We start from the raw sequence: 18,057 nt of genomic DNA, 5'->3' as shown, positions 1-18,057 counted from the left end.
CTTCCCTCTATAAATCTATACCTAACATGTAATGAACGTTTATTTAAGTAGTGCACACCATGGGATATGCCAGTAGACCAATTGCTATTCATACCGTCGTGTTCACTGAGTAACGTTGATTATTTTTTAAACACCTCACAAAATAAAATAATAAACTCTATTTGTAACGCAACAAACACATCACTTCATCATATACATGTGTAGTCTAGGTGGCAGAAGACATTTTTCTGAAAAGGGGGGGGGGGTTAAAACGTTTGGCAATTTTCCTTAAAGAGGCTGGGGGGTTGTGGCCATTTTTAGACTATATTGATCTCCTTTAGAAGAAGAGCTCCATATGAAGATGTAGAAAATAATCAAATTTTAAAACTAAAATTTTTGAAATTTTTCTTTGCCAAATGATAGTTGACAGCTTAAGATATCATATCTAAAAAATTAAGTTAAATCTGGTGGTTAATTTGTTGACCCCCCAGCCTCCTTAATATGGAGCTGCTTGTAAAATGTGTATTCTGTCCACATGTAACAGTTTCTTATTCTAGTCCCTTGAGATATTTGAAGTTTTTAGGAATAAAACATGTACAATCTGTATATTGAATGGGGAACCACAGGGGTTAAATTGGTCCTTAACAGCCCTATGTTGCCTAGGTATTCAGTTTTTAAAAAAAATCGCATTTCGACATCCATGTTGCGGTCATGCTGTTTGGGACGGTTAAAAGGTAAATAAAAGTATCAAGATTAGGGGTAAAATGTATGGTTCATTAACGGATATACTGCTTTAACAGAGCTGAACACGCTTCGTAAAAAGATTCTGTCCGCCATATTCATTCGGTTGGACTATCGCTATATCTGAGGGCCCCAAAAAATACAGCCGCTCACTTGGTCACTGTTCAGTGTAATCAGTTGTCACCGGTGTAGACGGACGTATGCTATACAGCACTTGGTAGCGACAAAAATAACTGTGTGCTTCTTCTAATGCAGGAGAGTAAGATACCAAAGAGATTTACAACAGTTGCACAGGTCAGTGCAGTATACAAACAAACACAAATACACGTCAGTAACTGCAATAAAATGTAAACAAAGATAATGCAAGATAACCAGCACGAACACGGGTCGCCATTCCACGCCGATACCCGTGACAATAAAGCAGTCAGGTGTAACGAATGCGAAGAGTATACCTTGGTGCTGATATCTTAGATAGTAATATCGAAAATGCCTTATGCCTATTTAGGAGTCGTGTTCAGCTTTAAGCGGAGGAACGAACATAATGCAAGAAATACCAAATGACAAATTTTTTTTTTTTTTTTTTTGAGAGTCTTCCAGCAATCTGTCGGAATTCTCATGGGTACTTATTGCGCCCCTTTATAAGCAGATTTATTTTTATATTCACATGAAGCAGAATTTATTTTTTGAAAAATTCTTGATGAAAAGAAGAAAACATTTGCTGTGGCCTTCAACTCGACATCTAAATATATCGACGATATATTATCAATTAACAATAGTTCTTCCATTCATATGTCGAATTTGATATATTCCAGTGAACTTGAAATAAAAGATACTACAGAGCCTGACATATGTTCCATATTTGGATATTTTACTAGAAAAAGACGTTAATGGTAACCTAACAAGAAAACTTTATGATTAACGTGATGACTTCAAATTTTCTATCGTCAACTTCCCTTACTTATGTAGCAATATATCTTTATCACCTTAATATGGATTTTATGTCTCCCAGTTGATTCGATGTGCAAGATACTCAACGTAAAACGAGGCAAATTAGTTGATGAAACAAGGATATCAACAGTCTCGTTTGAAGTCAACATTCCGCAAAGTCTATGGTAGATACAAAGACCTTGTCAGCAAATACAATCTATCATTAAGTCGAATGCTGTCTGTCGTTTTTCATACTAATTGTTAGGCCATTATTTACACACTGAATTGTCTATGGATTTTTCCGTTTGCCCGATCATGACAATGAGCATAGCAGGTGTGACCGTTCGACAGGGGGTGCTTATAATTACTCCTCCATGGCACTTGACCCCACCTCTGATGCTTTTAAAGGTCTATGTTTGCTCTGCTCCCGATTTGTATTGTTTCAAAGGACTTTTTGAGTTTGTCCTCCATATTTCATTGGATCTGAAGTTCTCTGATTTGTCTGTACGAATTTTCTCAACCAGAGAGCTACAATTCTGCAGCTACTCCAGAGTAGCAAGGTCATATTTATTATATTGATATTAAAACTTTCCCATGTTTTGTGAATTAAAGTTTAGATAAAACCTTAGGGCTAGGATAGGGTCATGATATGGTCAATTTTTTTCTTGGGAATAGAGAGGGAAAAAAACTTTGGAAATCATTTGAATAACAGCAGGGTCAAAGTGGCTCAAGTGAGCAGTGTGACCCATGCGCCTCTTTTTCAGGGATTTATTGGATTCGTGAGGAAGAGCAGGGTGTACAAATAAGAATCTTTTGCTACATCTAAGGACCTTTGAATGAGTCAAACTGCACCATATTTGACATTTGCAACTTTCCATCCCAGGATTTGTTACCTTGTACATGATTTGCATCTTAATGGAAATTCCTGACAGCCGAACTGTACTGGAGTGGGCAGACCCCACCTTTCTTGGCTGCCCAAGTGCGATGTGATAGGACCAGCGCAAGAAAGATTGCGCTCTGTGCATCTTACAATGTTCAACAAAACAGCTGTTTTTCTAGGTTTTCTCTGACCAAGTTGGAGATACTTTTAGAGTTATATCCCTTTGACCAGTTGATACACGTATATTGCAATTAAAGGCATATGTATCTAAATTTAGAAGCTTTTACCAGACCCTGCAATCGTTCAATATTAATAAGGGATGCCATGTACTTGTATAATGACATGAATTTAGTATATTTTTCTCTTTTTTGATTAAAATTTTCATGATCAACATCGATATTCTTTTCCTCTTCTTCATTTTTCATGATTTAGGTATTTTTTTCTTTCTTCAAATTTCAGGAACGGACATAGTCCACCCCTTTAAGAATAAATGATACACAAATACTAGTAGACATTTTGTTTGTGTAGGCAATTAACATACAAAACAAACAAGATGCACGAATTTGTAAACTCTGATTATTATTTTCATAATTTGGGTAGGTTTTTTTTTTTTTTTATAAATTTCAGGCACAATTCACCCGTTTGGTAAAATTGAATCCTATTTGTTAATAATGAAATTGACATACAAAACATGTATGATTTTTTTTTAGCTCGCCTGAGCCAAAGGCTCAAGTGAGCTTTTCTGATCAAAATTTGTCCGTTGTCTGTCGTCGTTGTTGTCGTTGTTGTAAACTTTTCACATTTTCATCTTCTTCTCAAGAACCACTGGGCCAATTTCAACCAAACTTGCCACAAAGTATCCTTGGGTAAAGGGGATTCAAGTTTGTTCAAATGAAGGGCCACGCCTTCTTCCAAGGGGAGATAATTAAGAATTCGTGAAAAATTAATGGCATCATTAAAAAATCTTCTTCTCAAGAACCACTGTGCTTGAAAATATGAAACTTATGTGGAAGCATCCTCAGGTAGTGTAGATTCAAGTTTGTTCAAATCATGACCCCTGGGGGTCTGGTGGGGCCACAATGGGCGATCAAAGTTTTACATAGGAATATATAGGAAAAATCTTTAAAAATCTTCTCAAGAACAGCAAAGCCATGATTGGTCATATTAATATGGTAGCATCCTCAGATAGTGTAGATTCAAGTTTGTTCAAATCATGACCCCCGGGGGTCGGGTGGGGCCACAATGGGCGATCAAAGTTTTACATAGGAATATATAGGAAAAATCTTTAAAAATCTTCTTCTCAAGAACAGCAAAGCCATGATTGGTCATATTTACATGGAAGCATCCTCAGATAGTGTAGATTCAAGTTTGTTCAAATCATGACCCCCGGGGGTCGGATGGGGCCACAATGGGCGATCAAAGTTTTACATAGGAATATAAAAGAAAAATCTTTAAAAAATCTTCTTCTCAAGAATAGCAAAGCCATGATTGGTCATATTTATATGGTAGCATCCTCAGATAGTGTAGATTCAAATTTGTTCAAATCATGACCCCCGGGGGTCGGATGGGGCCACAATGGGCGATCAAAGTTTTACATAGGAATATATAGGAAAAATCTTCTTCTCAAGAACAGCAAAGCCATGATTGGTCATATTTACATGGAAGCATCCTCAGGTAGTGTAGATTCAAGTTTGTTCAAATCATGACCCCCGGGGGTCGGGTGGGGCCACAATGGGCGATCAAAGTTTTACATAGGAATACATAGGTTAAATCTTTAAAAATCTTCTACTCAAGAACAGCAAAACCATGATTGGTCATATTTAAATGGAAGCATCCTCAGATAATGTAGATTCAAATTTGTTCAATTCATGACCCCCCCCCCCCCCCCCACCGAACCACTTTTTTATTCAAACTTTTCAACCTTTCAATTCAAGACTGAACTGATTTCTGCTTTTTCCTAGCCATAGTGCTCAGGTGAGCGATGTGGCCCCTGGGCCTCTTGTTATAATTCTGCTTACATAAAAGATGGAGCTGTCACTTAACTGAGTTTTAAAGGTTCAAGACATGGCGTTAGAACATTGCTTTTGAGATAGAGTTTATTTAGAGGAGCCTACAGCATCATCAGTGGCAATCAGTGAATGTATAAAATTCCAAAATCCACACGCTGGCAGTTTATTTGAGAAATATGTGCTAGACAGGCACGTAATATCAAGGGGGGCTGGGGGCCTGCCCCTCTCTCCACTAATTTGCAAACGTAATGTTTTACTCATTTAGTATGAAAATGTTTATTGAAAGGTCGGTTGGTCCCCTCCCCCCATTGTTTTTGAAGTAAAGTCAAATCTTTCCATGTTAATGTATTAAAAAATTTGTCGTGTGGAGAATACTTTGACTAGTTCTTGCTCTCATACTTTGCAGAGAAACATACTATTGTTATACCTTTAATCAACACGAGACAGCAAGCTATATCTAATTTACTTTCGTCGGTGTTCGGCAGTTGCGTAAAAAGGTTTAACAAAATATTTATTAACTGGGTTCTCAGGCAGACTGCGTTTTGCCGAACCTTCCAACCAAACTTGTCTTCTGCCTAATGTCCTCAGACATTCCGTCCGAAAAAAAACAATGTTGCCTTCGGATCCAGTCAGTTATTGCTATATTCCAAAAACATTTTTTTGGGGGGGAAAGGGTGTAAATGTTTATAGGAAACACTTGTCCATCCCATCTGTCTGTCGTCCGTCTGTCTGTCTAGCTGTCTATCCATACAACCACGTCTCTAGTAGACATAAACTCGTAACGGAATAAAACATCGAAACTCAGATTACTAGGCAAGTTCAACATTCATTTGAATTGTGTTCTGGCTAAAACTGTCTAAATGGGTGAATATGTTTTAAAGGTATAATTCATAGAAACAATGTTAAACATCGATCTTAAAACATTGTCATTTTTAAGTCATAAATACTGCGCAAATTAAATATTCATCTACATGTAATGTGGGACTGAAAGAAACATGCGAAGGTCATACTTGATTCAAATAATATCGCTTATGATCTTATGATCATCAGCTTGTGAAGACATATAGAAAGTTTTATGTCACTGGCTTAAAAAAAGGTAAATTCGTGTTTAAAATTGCCTTTTAACTTTGATTCCGAGAAATGTGCAGCCTGGAAGTTAAAATTGCATGTGACCTGAGGATATTACATGACATTGGTCCAAAGTCATTTCGGCAACGTCAAGATTATTAGGAAATTTTTAATTATTATTATTATTATTATTTTAAAAAAAGACTAATAAGTGGAGTATACCTGACACAGAGGCTGATTTTATCCTAAAATAATGCGTCATGAATCAGAATTAAGGCTAGGTAAAAAAGATAAGGTTACTGGAGACAGAAGGTGTGTCACTTTATGAGTGCGGGGGCCAGGGGGTGGGGGGGGGGAGGTAATAGTGATTGGGTGACCGTCCTTCCGTCTGATGTTCGTATCACTTTGGGGTGGCCATCCCTTATCCGGAACTCCTCTTATACCTCTGAATAAAATTTAATGAGACATTCAAAGAATCTTTATTACATACCGGTAGTTCATCCTCTATTTTACGTTTTGATTTGACACATATTTGAGGTTTCACAAAGTAAAACATGAACTTTGCCATTCTTTCTGCAACTGAATAAAATTTAATGAAACTTTCAAAGAATCTTTATTTTATAGTGCCATTGTGCACCTCCTATTTTATGTTCTGATCCGACGGGGTTTCCCATAGCAAAAATAGACACTGCCATTATACTCATATGGGAGCGGTGATATCACTTTGTGAGCTCATTGCTCACAGTACCTCTAGTTTTTATTTGGTTTCTTTGTGTGGTGGTTGGGGGGGGGGGGGTCACATACCAGGTCCTTACCCAAACTGAGATGTGGTGACTCCTGAAGGGTATATATGTATATATGTCCTTGTGACGGTTCCTCCCACTTATGCACGTGTAACAGGTGTAGAAGACAAATAATGTCTCCTAAATAATATGTTGAATGTAAAATAGAAATATTTTGTACTTAAGATAAAAAATATTTTGTTCATGTACTTCAAAAAATTAATTGTCAGGGTCATGGTATATCACCTCCACTGGAAAAAATATATGCACATGTATTGAAAAGAAGCTTCGAAACGTCCCGTTTTCCTGAAATCTGACAGATAGGTGTCAAAATGTCTCTTTTACAGGGAGGTGGTATTTGAAACCGCCTAAATCAATAAATAGTGTGTAAAAAAGGGTGTCAGAAAGTTAATCTAAATACGATTCCAAATATCGAGTTTCCTAAACGCTGAAGTTAATGTGTACATTTTTCTGCATACTTCAAACGCAAACATTATATGGATGCCTATTACCGAAGACCTTGTCATAATCTGACAATATTTAGAAGTAAAAGCCCTAACTTGTCAATATAGACATCGGAGGGGGCCACTAGCTAGGAGGTAAAAATGTCCCGCTGAAATATAAACCAGGAATTTTGAGCTACTCAGAAAAGTCTTTGAATACAGGGCAGACTTTTATTTGTTCATTTTCCTACACGGCTCCTCGAGGATTTTTCCACTATAGCAAAAGTCATTATGACATTAGTTGTTACTTTGCGAGTTACCTTTTTGACAAATGTTAGCTTAATGAAAAGATATAATAAACAATATTTTATTGCAATTATCATATTTGGACTGAAAAAGGTTTTTGCAATGAATATATCGGTATCAGTAGATTCGGGATGGGGGGAGGAGGTCAGGGATCTAGACTCCCTCTCCTTTTAGAGTTGTAATCTTTGTAAAATTCTGACTTTGGAGAATAAAATTTCAAAAAGAGCGTTTATTTTTCTTTGTAATAATTTCATTTAAACATAATTTTAGTATTTATTAATTTGTTCGACACACAAAGAAGATGGGTGAACAAGGCGGGCGAAGTGCCTATAGTGCGACAAACATGAAGTGAAAAATAAAATCATAATTATATAAAAATCTTCTTTGATATTTCATCTAACATTAAAGTATATTTTATGCTAAATCTCTACAATTTACAAAAATCTCACAAAGACTGAAATTATTTGCCAACGAAATAGCATACACGCACTAAAGAGGACAAAAAGGATCATTTTCTTACACTTTAACAAAATTTTTCAATATGAGTGGGTCTTCGCTCCATTTTTTTGAAAGTTGATCCTAAAAGTTTGCATAAAAATATACATTTTTTGGTTTACAAAAACATGGAGCAAAGACCCACTATACCTTAAAAGTACACTTTTATGACAAAGCATTCGCATCTTTCCGAGAAATACTTGAAGTCCATTAAGTCAAGGGTCATATCACAAACATGATTTAAATGCCACTATTCATCAGGAGCTGCGTGGCGTAGTGGTTAGCGTGTTAGTCTCAATACAATATGATACTCCGGATTTTTATTGATAGGGGTTCGAATCCCACGAATACCATTTTATTTTTTTAATAAAAGAATTATTTTTTCCGAGATCTTTTTTCTCAGAAAAGTTTTGTTAATCATAATTTCATAAATTTCAATAAAAAGAACTTTATTTTAAATACTTAATTCACAAATTGAATATGATTTTATTAATATCTGAAGCTATAGGCATTCTGCACGCCTTGTTCACCCATCTTCTTACGAAAGAACGGATCTAGGAATGTACAGGTAGAAGGGCGGACGGATAAAAATAACAGCAGATGTTATTATACTAGACCGACTCCAGCAGGTCTATTCATATTTTCCTGTAGAGCTACAGATCTGTAGCTCTCTAGTCAGAAAAGATTGTGATGGATGACCATTAAATTCTACAGATTCTGCTGTTTTTTCAAGCATAATACAAGTAATACAAGTTACTTCTCTTTTTACGTACACCTAACAGTGTAGTGAACGGTAAACTGCCTCATCTCTAGTGATACGGTACTCTTGTTTCAGGCCCTTGGATTGGTGACCATTTCACGTTACGAAATTAGTGGCAATTGTGAAGTGGATGTAAAATCAACGGAATGGTTTTCTTTCTTACGGTTAATTAAACTTTTTCAGTATATATTTTGTTTACAAAAAAAAACCCAACCCATTTCAATCATAAAGCATGAGCAACTTGCAGTGATGCAAATTTCTCTGTGTTATTGTCTATTGTCCATTATGCTAATATCGTGTTAACAATTGGATGGTCACAACCAATATGCGGTATTAAAGCTTACTTCAAGTCCAATATCATGGTGAACTTTGTCTAATGGTCCAATTCAATTTTTCCCAAAAGAAATACAGTAGGTCTATGATTTCAGAATAACAAGTTTTATAAGTTTAATTTTAACCTCAAATTGGAGGAAGGGACAAGGGAACTTACATGTATGTAAATCTTATACGGTACCAATTTTGATGAACCAGATACGCATTTCGACAAATTATGTCTCTTCAGTGATGCTCATGCCGAAACGTTGGAAATCCGAAATATATTTAAATAAAAAAAACAACTTTAAAGAGCTGAAAAAAGAGGGTGGCAAAGACTGGAGCCAAATACGTCGAACAATCATAGCTATACATGAGGAAGATAATCCTTAATTTTTGAAATAAATTTCTAAATTTTATCACACCAATTAAATATATATTCGTATTTTCAAGCTAGTGCCGAAGTACTTAGCTACTGGGTGTTAATAAACGTATTTTTTAAAGGCACTGCCAATCTAAGATTAAAGCTTGGGAGGAAGAGTGTTAATTATGAAATTAATAAAGCATCACTATCAAAAAATAATACAAAAGTACTAGTAAATAAATTAATAATAATTAGATTAAATAAATAAATTTAAAAAATAATTAGATAAATTGATAAATAAATTAACTAGTTAAAAAATATTCGCTACCAGGAAAATCAAAATTCTTGGGGAAGGGGCTTGTAGATCAAACGTCAAAATCTCATTTTCTGGAAGAAGGGTTCACACATTCTGCCAAAAGTCATCTTTCCGGATCATGTAAGTTCACCAAAAAAGAAAAAAAAAACAGAAAAAAAATAATGGGAGGAACACCCCCATATCCTTTTCTATTCCTAGAACCGTTTTATGTGTACTTCAATGCGTGCAATAATTTTAATGAATTTTTGATATGCATTGGAAGTATCCACCACTTTTCTTAAACATAGCTGCAGATCAAAACCACAGAAAAAAATTTAAAAAGCAAAAAATAATTCACCATAAATTAATGATGTGATATTTTATATTATAAAAAAGGACACATATTCAATAAAGAAAATATAACATACAAAACTTTGCAATCAAATGACAGTTTTTATAGATATTAATTTTGACAACTTGTAAACGAATAATCACGAAAGGTTAAACTTGAAATGAATTTATGGTTAGAGATAAACTTGTTCACCTTAGGATTTGACAGTTTTAATCGAGAATTGCTCCTACACACGTGCATATATTTAGAGATGTTGGACTTCTAAACCCCTGTATATGAGATATCAATGAGGTCGATATGAATAGCTATTTTCTAAGTTCTTAAGATAATAAAAGTATACAAAACGCCACTAGTCCCATATTGCCCAATCGTGAGCCGTCATAAATCGAGAAGCGTTCGATTAAAACCAAAAAAGGACTCACAGGTGGCAGATATGTTGCCCACCCAGCGAACGTTATCATTTTTGCGATAAATGACACTGCAATGAAGGGAGCAATAAAAAAACACCCCGGGGGTGACTGTGCCAGTTAAATCACTAGCCACCTGTGTCCGGTCTGTAGCATGGAGCTACCTATCTCATAACAGACTAAACGTGACCAAATCGGGGAAATAAGGGATGTATAAACCAGGAAACCTGGAGATCACTGTTGGTCGTTAGTTCCGGAATGAAGTGGATAGCCATGACTGTCCTTTCAAGTTAACTGTATAACAAGATAAGATGAAAAACAATGAACCTCTCGACTGAGTATCTTTCTGATATAGCATAGTACATATCAAAAATCACAATTAAAAAAAAACAGGTATGGCAATTCAAAAAACAAAGAAACAAATACATAAATATCAAATTACCGAGAGAGTAATGTAGCCAACAAGATAACCTTAATGCACATATGAATTCAGTAATTAATTTCCGACTCCAAAGAAACCTGTTTGATTTTAACATTTTGCGATACTGATACATATATCAAATGGCCTCTAAAAGTGATAAAACCATTGTATAAATTCCCTTTTTAAAAAACTTTGATAATAATAAAGGTGATTTGGCAAAAGATCTTGCGATAAAATCAATGCGTCACACTAGCTGGTACTGTATACTGCAGTTTGTAAAAGATCTGTTCTCGGAACAACGTGTAACTGTTGGTCATTTGAGGACCACCTTTTCTTTCTTTCTTTTTTTGGGGGGCAAACCGTGACCTACTATTTTGCCATCAACAACGAATTACATAGTCTATTTTAAGTCACTTTATATATACATAGTTTATAAATCTACAATTAACTATATCAATCGAACAGACAGTGAAGCAATGATTATAACGTCACAAACGACACCTCGACGTAAAAACGGTGTAGCCAGCGGTGCAACTGAGCAGAAAAACTTTCAGCAAAACTTTTGGAGAATCCACTCCTAAACTTTCTGTTGGAAAATGATTTCTTACACGAAACAGATGCAGAAACGTAAGATAGACATTTCGAACCTAGTTTATGGATGAAAATCGTGTTTCTTTCAGCCTTCATTGCCTTTTTAATTCAGTCCTTGACTATATAATTAAACAATTATGAATTTACAGGCGCGTATCCAGGATTTTTTTTTCGGGGGGGGGGGGGGTTCCATCTCAATCGAAAAAATTCCAACAGATAAAATTCTTGACAAGGAAAAAAAAGTAAAGTAAACGTGAAAAAACCTAATTCCTGGTGGTTGTGGGAAGGGGGGGGGGTCCACGTTTTCTAGTGGGGGTGGGTGGGTCCAGTCATTTTTATACATGATTTAACTGCAAATTCCGGGGGGGGGGGGCAATGCCGTCTGTTGTGACAGTGGACATGACGCTCATTTAATTCTGAGGTTAATGATTAAGGCTACATTATAAAATTATAATAAAAGATTCCTTGATCAACATTTCATATTAAGGCCATACCATTATTTTTTATCATTATGGAGTAATTTAGCAATTAGACTTTTTACATCATGATGAAAAATTTCCGTTTCAAAATAAAAGAAATCTATATTTATTTTATTACAAATGTACGTACAATGTATGTTTAATACAACCTCGAGACTTTTCTTCGGATTGCTGTTAAAACAGACGCACATGGTCCACATATTGCAGTCCTTTTTTAAGGAAAGCAACTTGTTTCTTAATATCAACTCTAAATTTGATGGATTCTTGATCATTTACATCGTAAAAAAAAATTCATCTATTTCAGGCTTCCTTGATCAGTTCTGACATAAGAATTTCTTCGTGGCACCCACAACTCACCTACTAATTCTTCTCCTTTATATATTTCCGCAATGAATATACCAGACTCGGGTTGTTTTTGCAATTGATGAATATCTGCTTGTCATCTGAACATCAAACTTCAGACATAAAGGGGAAAAAACACACAAAGAAGATCTCAAGGTTAAGAAATCACAGTTTTTTTTCTTTTGAAGTTAAATTTTGTCAAATAGAAATTACGACAAAGTGAAGAGTGCATTAATGGCATCTGTAGTGTGCTAAATCAAGGTGAACTCAATTCTGTAAGTCCATCTCATTAGTCTTGGGCACAACACAGGCTGACTGGAGATTGTCGCAAAATATTAAAGATTAGCTACTTAAAATAAAAAAAAAGAAAAAAACTCAGGGATATTTTTTGCTTGAGCACAATACTCTATAGACCAAAAACAAACAAACAAACAAAAAACAACAAACAAACAAAAAAGCGAACAAGCAAATTCAAAGAATTGTAGTCCCCGCTTTCGGTGTCTTAGTAATTGGGATGCATTTATTTATGGCATATTTTAACTGTCTTGTTTGTGTGTCCTGTCTTGTCTGCCCATCATAAACAAAAATATAAATTTTTGAACTAATAAAGGTTACGGTCAAGATTAAAAGCTTCTCAAAACTGCATCAAGCTTCAAGATCAAGGTCATGAGGTCAAATATACAATAATACAATAAAATAATATAATCCAAAAGGTCTTGTGAAAAGCAATGCACATGTGAAAAAAAATATGAAGGCCCTGCCTCTTCTGGAGCACAAGACCGTTCACGGTAGCTCAGTCGGTAGAGCGCTCGCTCCGTGATCGGAAGGTCTTGAGTTCGAATGTAGGCCGCGACTGACCTAAGTCGATAAAAAATAGGTAGCAACTTTTCCTTCGCCATGCGCTCGGCACTTTGAAGTGAAAGTTGCGGGTCCTTCGGATGAGACCTTAAAAACCGAGGCCCCGTGTCACAGCAGGCGTAGGCACGATAAAGATCCCTCACTGCTCAATGGCCCTGAGTGCCGAGTAAAGGTCAAAATTTGAAGCCCTTCACCGGTATATGGTGACGTCTCTATAATGGTGAAAAATTCTCGAATGGGACGTAAAACAACATACAATCAATCAAGCAATCAATCTGGATCAAAAGTTATTGCCAAAGTTAAAATTTTTAATAAGTAGGTCAAACTTCTAGGTCAAAGTCATGAAGTCAAAAATGATAGTGCTTTCTGAGAGGTGATGTCATAGGTAATTGACATGTAAAATATGATAGCCCAATCTTCTCTCATTTAAAAGTTATCAGCAATGTTAAAATTTCTAAACATGAGGTCAAACTTCAAGATTACGGTCATGGAGTTTAAAATCGTAGTATATTTGGTAAGGTCTTGTCATAGTTAGTGCACTTGTAAAGTATAAATGCCTTATCTTTTCTCAATCAAAAGATATCAGCAATGTTAATTTTTTTGAAAATAAGGTCAAACTGCAAGGTCATGGTAAAAAATCATAGCCTTGGAAATGTCTTGTCATACATAATGCACGTGTCAATACAAACGCCCTATCTTTTCTCCTTCAAAAGTTATCAGCAATGGTAAAAATTTTTGAAAATGAGGTCAAACTTCAAGGTCACGGGGTCAAAAATCATAGCGCACTTGAAAACGTCTTGTCACAGGTAATGCACATCTCAAATATAGCACCCTATCTTCTCTCATTCAGAAGTTAACACCAATGTTAAAATTTTTGAAAATAAGGTCAAACTTCACGGGCAAGGTCACAAGGTCAAAAATCATAGTATATTTAGAAAGTTCTTGTCACAAGTAATGCACATTTCAAATATGAACACCTTAACTTCTCTCATTCAAAAGTTAAAACTATCAAAATTTTTGAAAAGTATATCAAACTTCAAGGACAAGGTCACTTAATATACTTGGTAAGGTCTTGTCACAGGTAATGGACGTGTCAAACATAAATGCCCTATCTTTTCTCATTCAAAAATTATCAGCAATGTTAAAAGTTTTGAAAATAAGGTCAAACTTCAAGGTCATGGGGTCAAAAATCATAGTACATGTATATTTGGAAACGTCTTGTCACAAGTAATGTATATTTGAAATATGAAAGCCCATATCCTTCCTCATTCAAAAGTTATGACCAAGGTTAAAGTTTTATGATAGACAGACGAACAGACTGACAGACGAATGGGATTTTATGTCCCCTCGCTTTCGCGAAAGCGGGAGACAACAAACAAAGACCCCAGAAATTGCCTCACCTTGATTTTAATATAGCGGTAAAATTAAACCTCGGACCCAGCGTGATATGACGAACATTTGTCCTGACGAGGAAGTTAAGACCACTGCACCAGTTTCAGTGGTGGCCAAAAATAAAGCAATTCTTATATTTCATTTAAAGTATGATTTTTGTAATTTTTGTAGCCTTCTGTTCCTCCGCGTGGTAAATTAGGTCTGCCAGAGTCCATACACCGGCTAAATTCCTAAGACGATTAAAGTACAACGGGGATGAGTCTAATTAGGGAGACTTTTTCATACATTTGCATACAGTAAAAGGAATGTGACATTTCACGCCATGAAATATGCATCAGTTTGCAAACTGAGCCATATTGGGTGCAAACCGACACACATAATGATTATGTGAAAGAACGTAATTATTATGTAATTTTACTGTACATGTATATGAGTTTTCTTACCTATTTTAATAATTGAAGCTATGTCGTAAATTTCATTTTAAATGGTCGTCCATTAGTGTTTTTTATTGTTGCAGTTTTGAATTTCGTGAAAGAGAGAGGGTATTTCCCAAAGGTCATGGAGGCCTGTATATTTCTGAGAACTATTGCTACAGGCGTACCAAGGATCATTGATCTTTGATGGTTGCTATAGTTGATAATAACTCAATAAACTACTCTATTAGAAATCAAATGATAAACAAGCGTATATATCAACTAGCAGAATGGCATAAGGGAGAATTTTAGAGGTCTTTAGTACGCTTGGATTTAATGATAGTTTAGTTTTGTTTCTTAACGAAAAGGTAAGATACAATTGCAGCCCCAGTACACCGCAACGGGGCTAAGTTTGTCAGCATGACAACACTGCTATGTTTTTAAAAAAAGAATAAATAAGTCAAAGACATTAATTAAAGCCCATCCTGTCTCGGGGGAGTTCTGGGTAGGACCCTGGATAAGATGATATGGGCCAACACTGTACTTATTTCTCCATCTATCTGCACACAGACGACTCCGGTGTCAACGGACCGGTTTCTGGTATTTGTTTGCCAAGCTCTTTGAGGTGCACACTTTGCCAGCATTTAATTCAAGAAATGAATAAATGTGCCAAACCCCGAGGTTGACGGTCATTGCTGTTTACAGAGGCGGATCCAGGATGTTTGTTCCTTACTGTTTGTAAGTTGATTTGTTGAGGAAAGCGACAGCGGAATGGTCTAGTAGATTATGTAAGCCTGGGTGGTTTGGAGACGCTTTCATATGAAATGGTCTAGTTTCGCCTTTTAAAGAGGAAAGCACGTGCCATTTACATCCTACTTTAACATATATGACATGGAAAAAGATATATTTGTATAATTAATACTTTCGACTATCTTTCTGTTTGAGAAATTTTATTAATATTTCTTGAAATATTACGTAACACAAGAATTGAAATATATACACCTTTATGTCTCATCGAAAATGCTTGCAACATATATTTTTTTTTTAATTCTTGCCTGAAAGAAATCATTTTAAAGTAATTTTAAAGTAAGAGAAGGTGGAACATATTTAATACAATAAAAGTCGAGCATAGGTATACAGCAAACATTTGCAGGTCAATGTCGTACAATTCACTGAATGAAACTGGTTTTGATATATTTTGAACTTGTACGGGTTAGCTGCCAGTCTGAAGTATTTACTTAAGATTAACCTGTAGACACAATTCCACTTCCAGCCACTTAATTTTTAGAACAGTTGTGCATTATAGACAGTTCCATAGCAGCAGAAAAAGGAGTGGCGGTTACGTCAGAAGTTAAGGGCCTACATTTTTCATTCATAAAACTGAAGACAACTTTACATAATTAATGATCTCAGAATAAAGACAACCACGAACCTAGAAAAATTAGGCTTATCCTGGTTACACATCTCACGTGTCGTACATGTGTGGATGATCTTTGATTCTCATATATTGATATGTGCAGTCGTTATCTTACCATTTATTCATTGTAAACCTTTCTAGGTAAGGAAATCCGACTTTTTTAAAGTTATGAACAGGACATTTTCTGGTTTACATAAATAGAAGAGTGGATCGGCATGTCTGATTAATATGCATATATGTCTAGAGTAAAATTTGCACGAAGAGATGATTTGTTTTAAGGGATTTGCATTGAATTGAAGTGTAATATGATCATTTGAAATGCAATGTTACTTTTCGCTTATTACATAGAGTATATTTAATAAAATTTGATTTACACAATATGTTAATCATTTTCTGGAAATCACACCCTCTTTCCTATTTTGATGCAGATGATGCAAAAAAAGAAAGATTTATCATGGAAGCAATTTTATACTGAAGTCATAAATAACTGATATACAGCTTATTTAGAGTTCGTGACAGCGCCTGTATAATTATGGCCATATTTTCCAAATGTTCAAGTGACTTTGGGTCATTAAATTCAGTACCAACAGGTGTGCGTCCCCTTGTAATCAGTGGTTTCCTACTACAATTGGTACTCCTTTACAACAAGAAACGTCCTTAACAAAGAAACGATTGCCATATGTGACCTTGTACTCTTCTGTACAATAGTCTCTGTCAACGTCTTTAACTGTCAATTAGGCAATTAATTTCATTTTGTCGTACATGTCATCGGTGAATGAAATCCCCCTCCCCCTCTCTCAATTCACATCATGTTAATTTTGCATTTACCTCCACCCAGCAAATTTAAATTTTTACAACATGGTACCTATAGACTACTATAGAAGTACAATCTATGAAGAATCTTCCATGCAGTTTGAAAAGAACATGGTCCCTTTTTTTTGGAACAAACATGAAACCCCCTTACCCCAAAAATGTTTGGTTTGGCCCAGTGATTCCCGAGAAGACAAAACTGTAAAAAGAAAGAGGAAGGAATGTTGTTCAGAATACCTCTCAAGAGCCTCTGTTCAGGTGAGCTTTAACAAACCTAGCAAAACGGGAAAGATTTATGTCCACAACTTTCCACGTTTTTACTTTATTTCATTTTTATTTTGTTGAGGACCTGATAAATTTTGTTCCACTTAAAATATTCTTTCAAGAACCACTTTGATGTTCATTAGAAAATGTAAACAAAACTATGCTATTTAGATTTGGTTTTCTTATATATGTATGTGTTGATATAAATTTGCCAAGACCGATCACTTCTGATTCCATTCGCAATGTGCGCTCACATATATTATTGCTTCGCAACTTCCTGACAATTTCCATTTCATTTGATATGGAATATAAAAAATAGCTTATTTCACACAATTAAGGTAGTACAAAATAACTGTGAAATCAATTTAACTCATATCTTCTAGAACACGCCAGAGAAAAAAATCACTTTAATGTCAATAATCAGGTTTTTGGAAGGAAAAATATAAACTATGACATGTATAAATTACCCCTTTTCTTTAAAAAAAGAAAAAAAGACATCTTATATTTACATCCAGTGAATATTATCTCCTTTATTTCTTAAGAAAACCATTGCCGTTTATCAGACAGTAAACATCACCTCTACAGATTTCCTCAGCAGTGGCCCTTCCATCAATGAAACGTACCAATAATACATAATTTCATCTACTTAATTCTACTTTAAATGATAATTTGTACAGATATAAATTAAATATTAACAAAAAAATGTCTTTCTTTGCTTGTTAGTATGGGAATTAAGCTCTTGCAGAAACAGCTACAACATTAATTCCCGTACTAACAACCAAAAAAAGCATTTTATTCTTTAAATGTATTGGACATTATATTATGACGTAATCTTCTGATCCTTTTAATTTTTATTTCTTTTATTTATTTTTATTTTTATTTTATTTTGGCATTGATTTTTTTTTACATCTCCAAAATATGTAAAACCCATCGTTCAGTTTTCCTCATTC

Source organism: Saccostrea echinata, unplaced genomic scaffold (genome assembly GCF_033153115.1).
Source record: "Saccostrea echinata isolate AGI-Se365-2 ecotype Australia unplaced genomic scaffold, CSIRO_AGI_Sech_v1 ptg000047l, whole genome shotgun sequence".
In the NCBI taxonomy this organism is placed as follows: domain Eukaryota; kingdom Metazoa; phylum Mollusca; class Bivalvia; order Ostreida; family Ostreidae; genus Saccostrea; species Saccostrea echinata.
Note: the sequence above shows the minus strand (reverse complement) of the source record.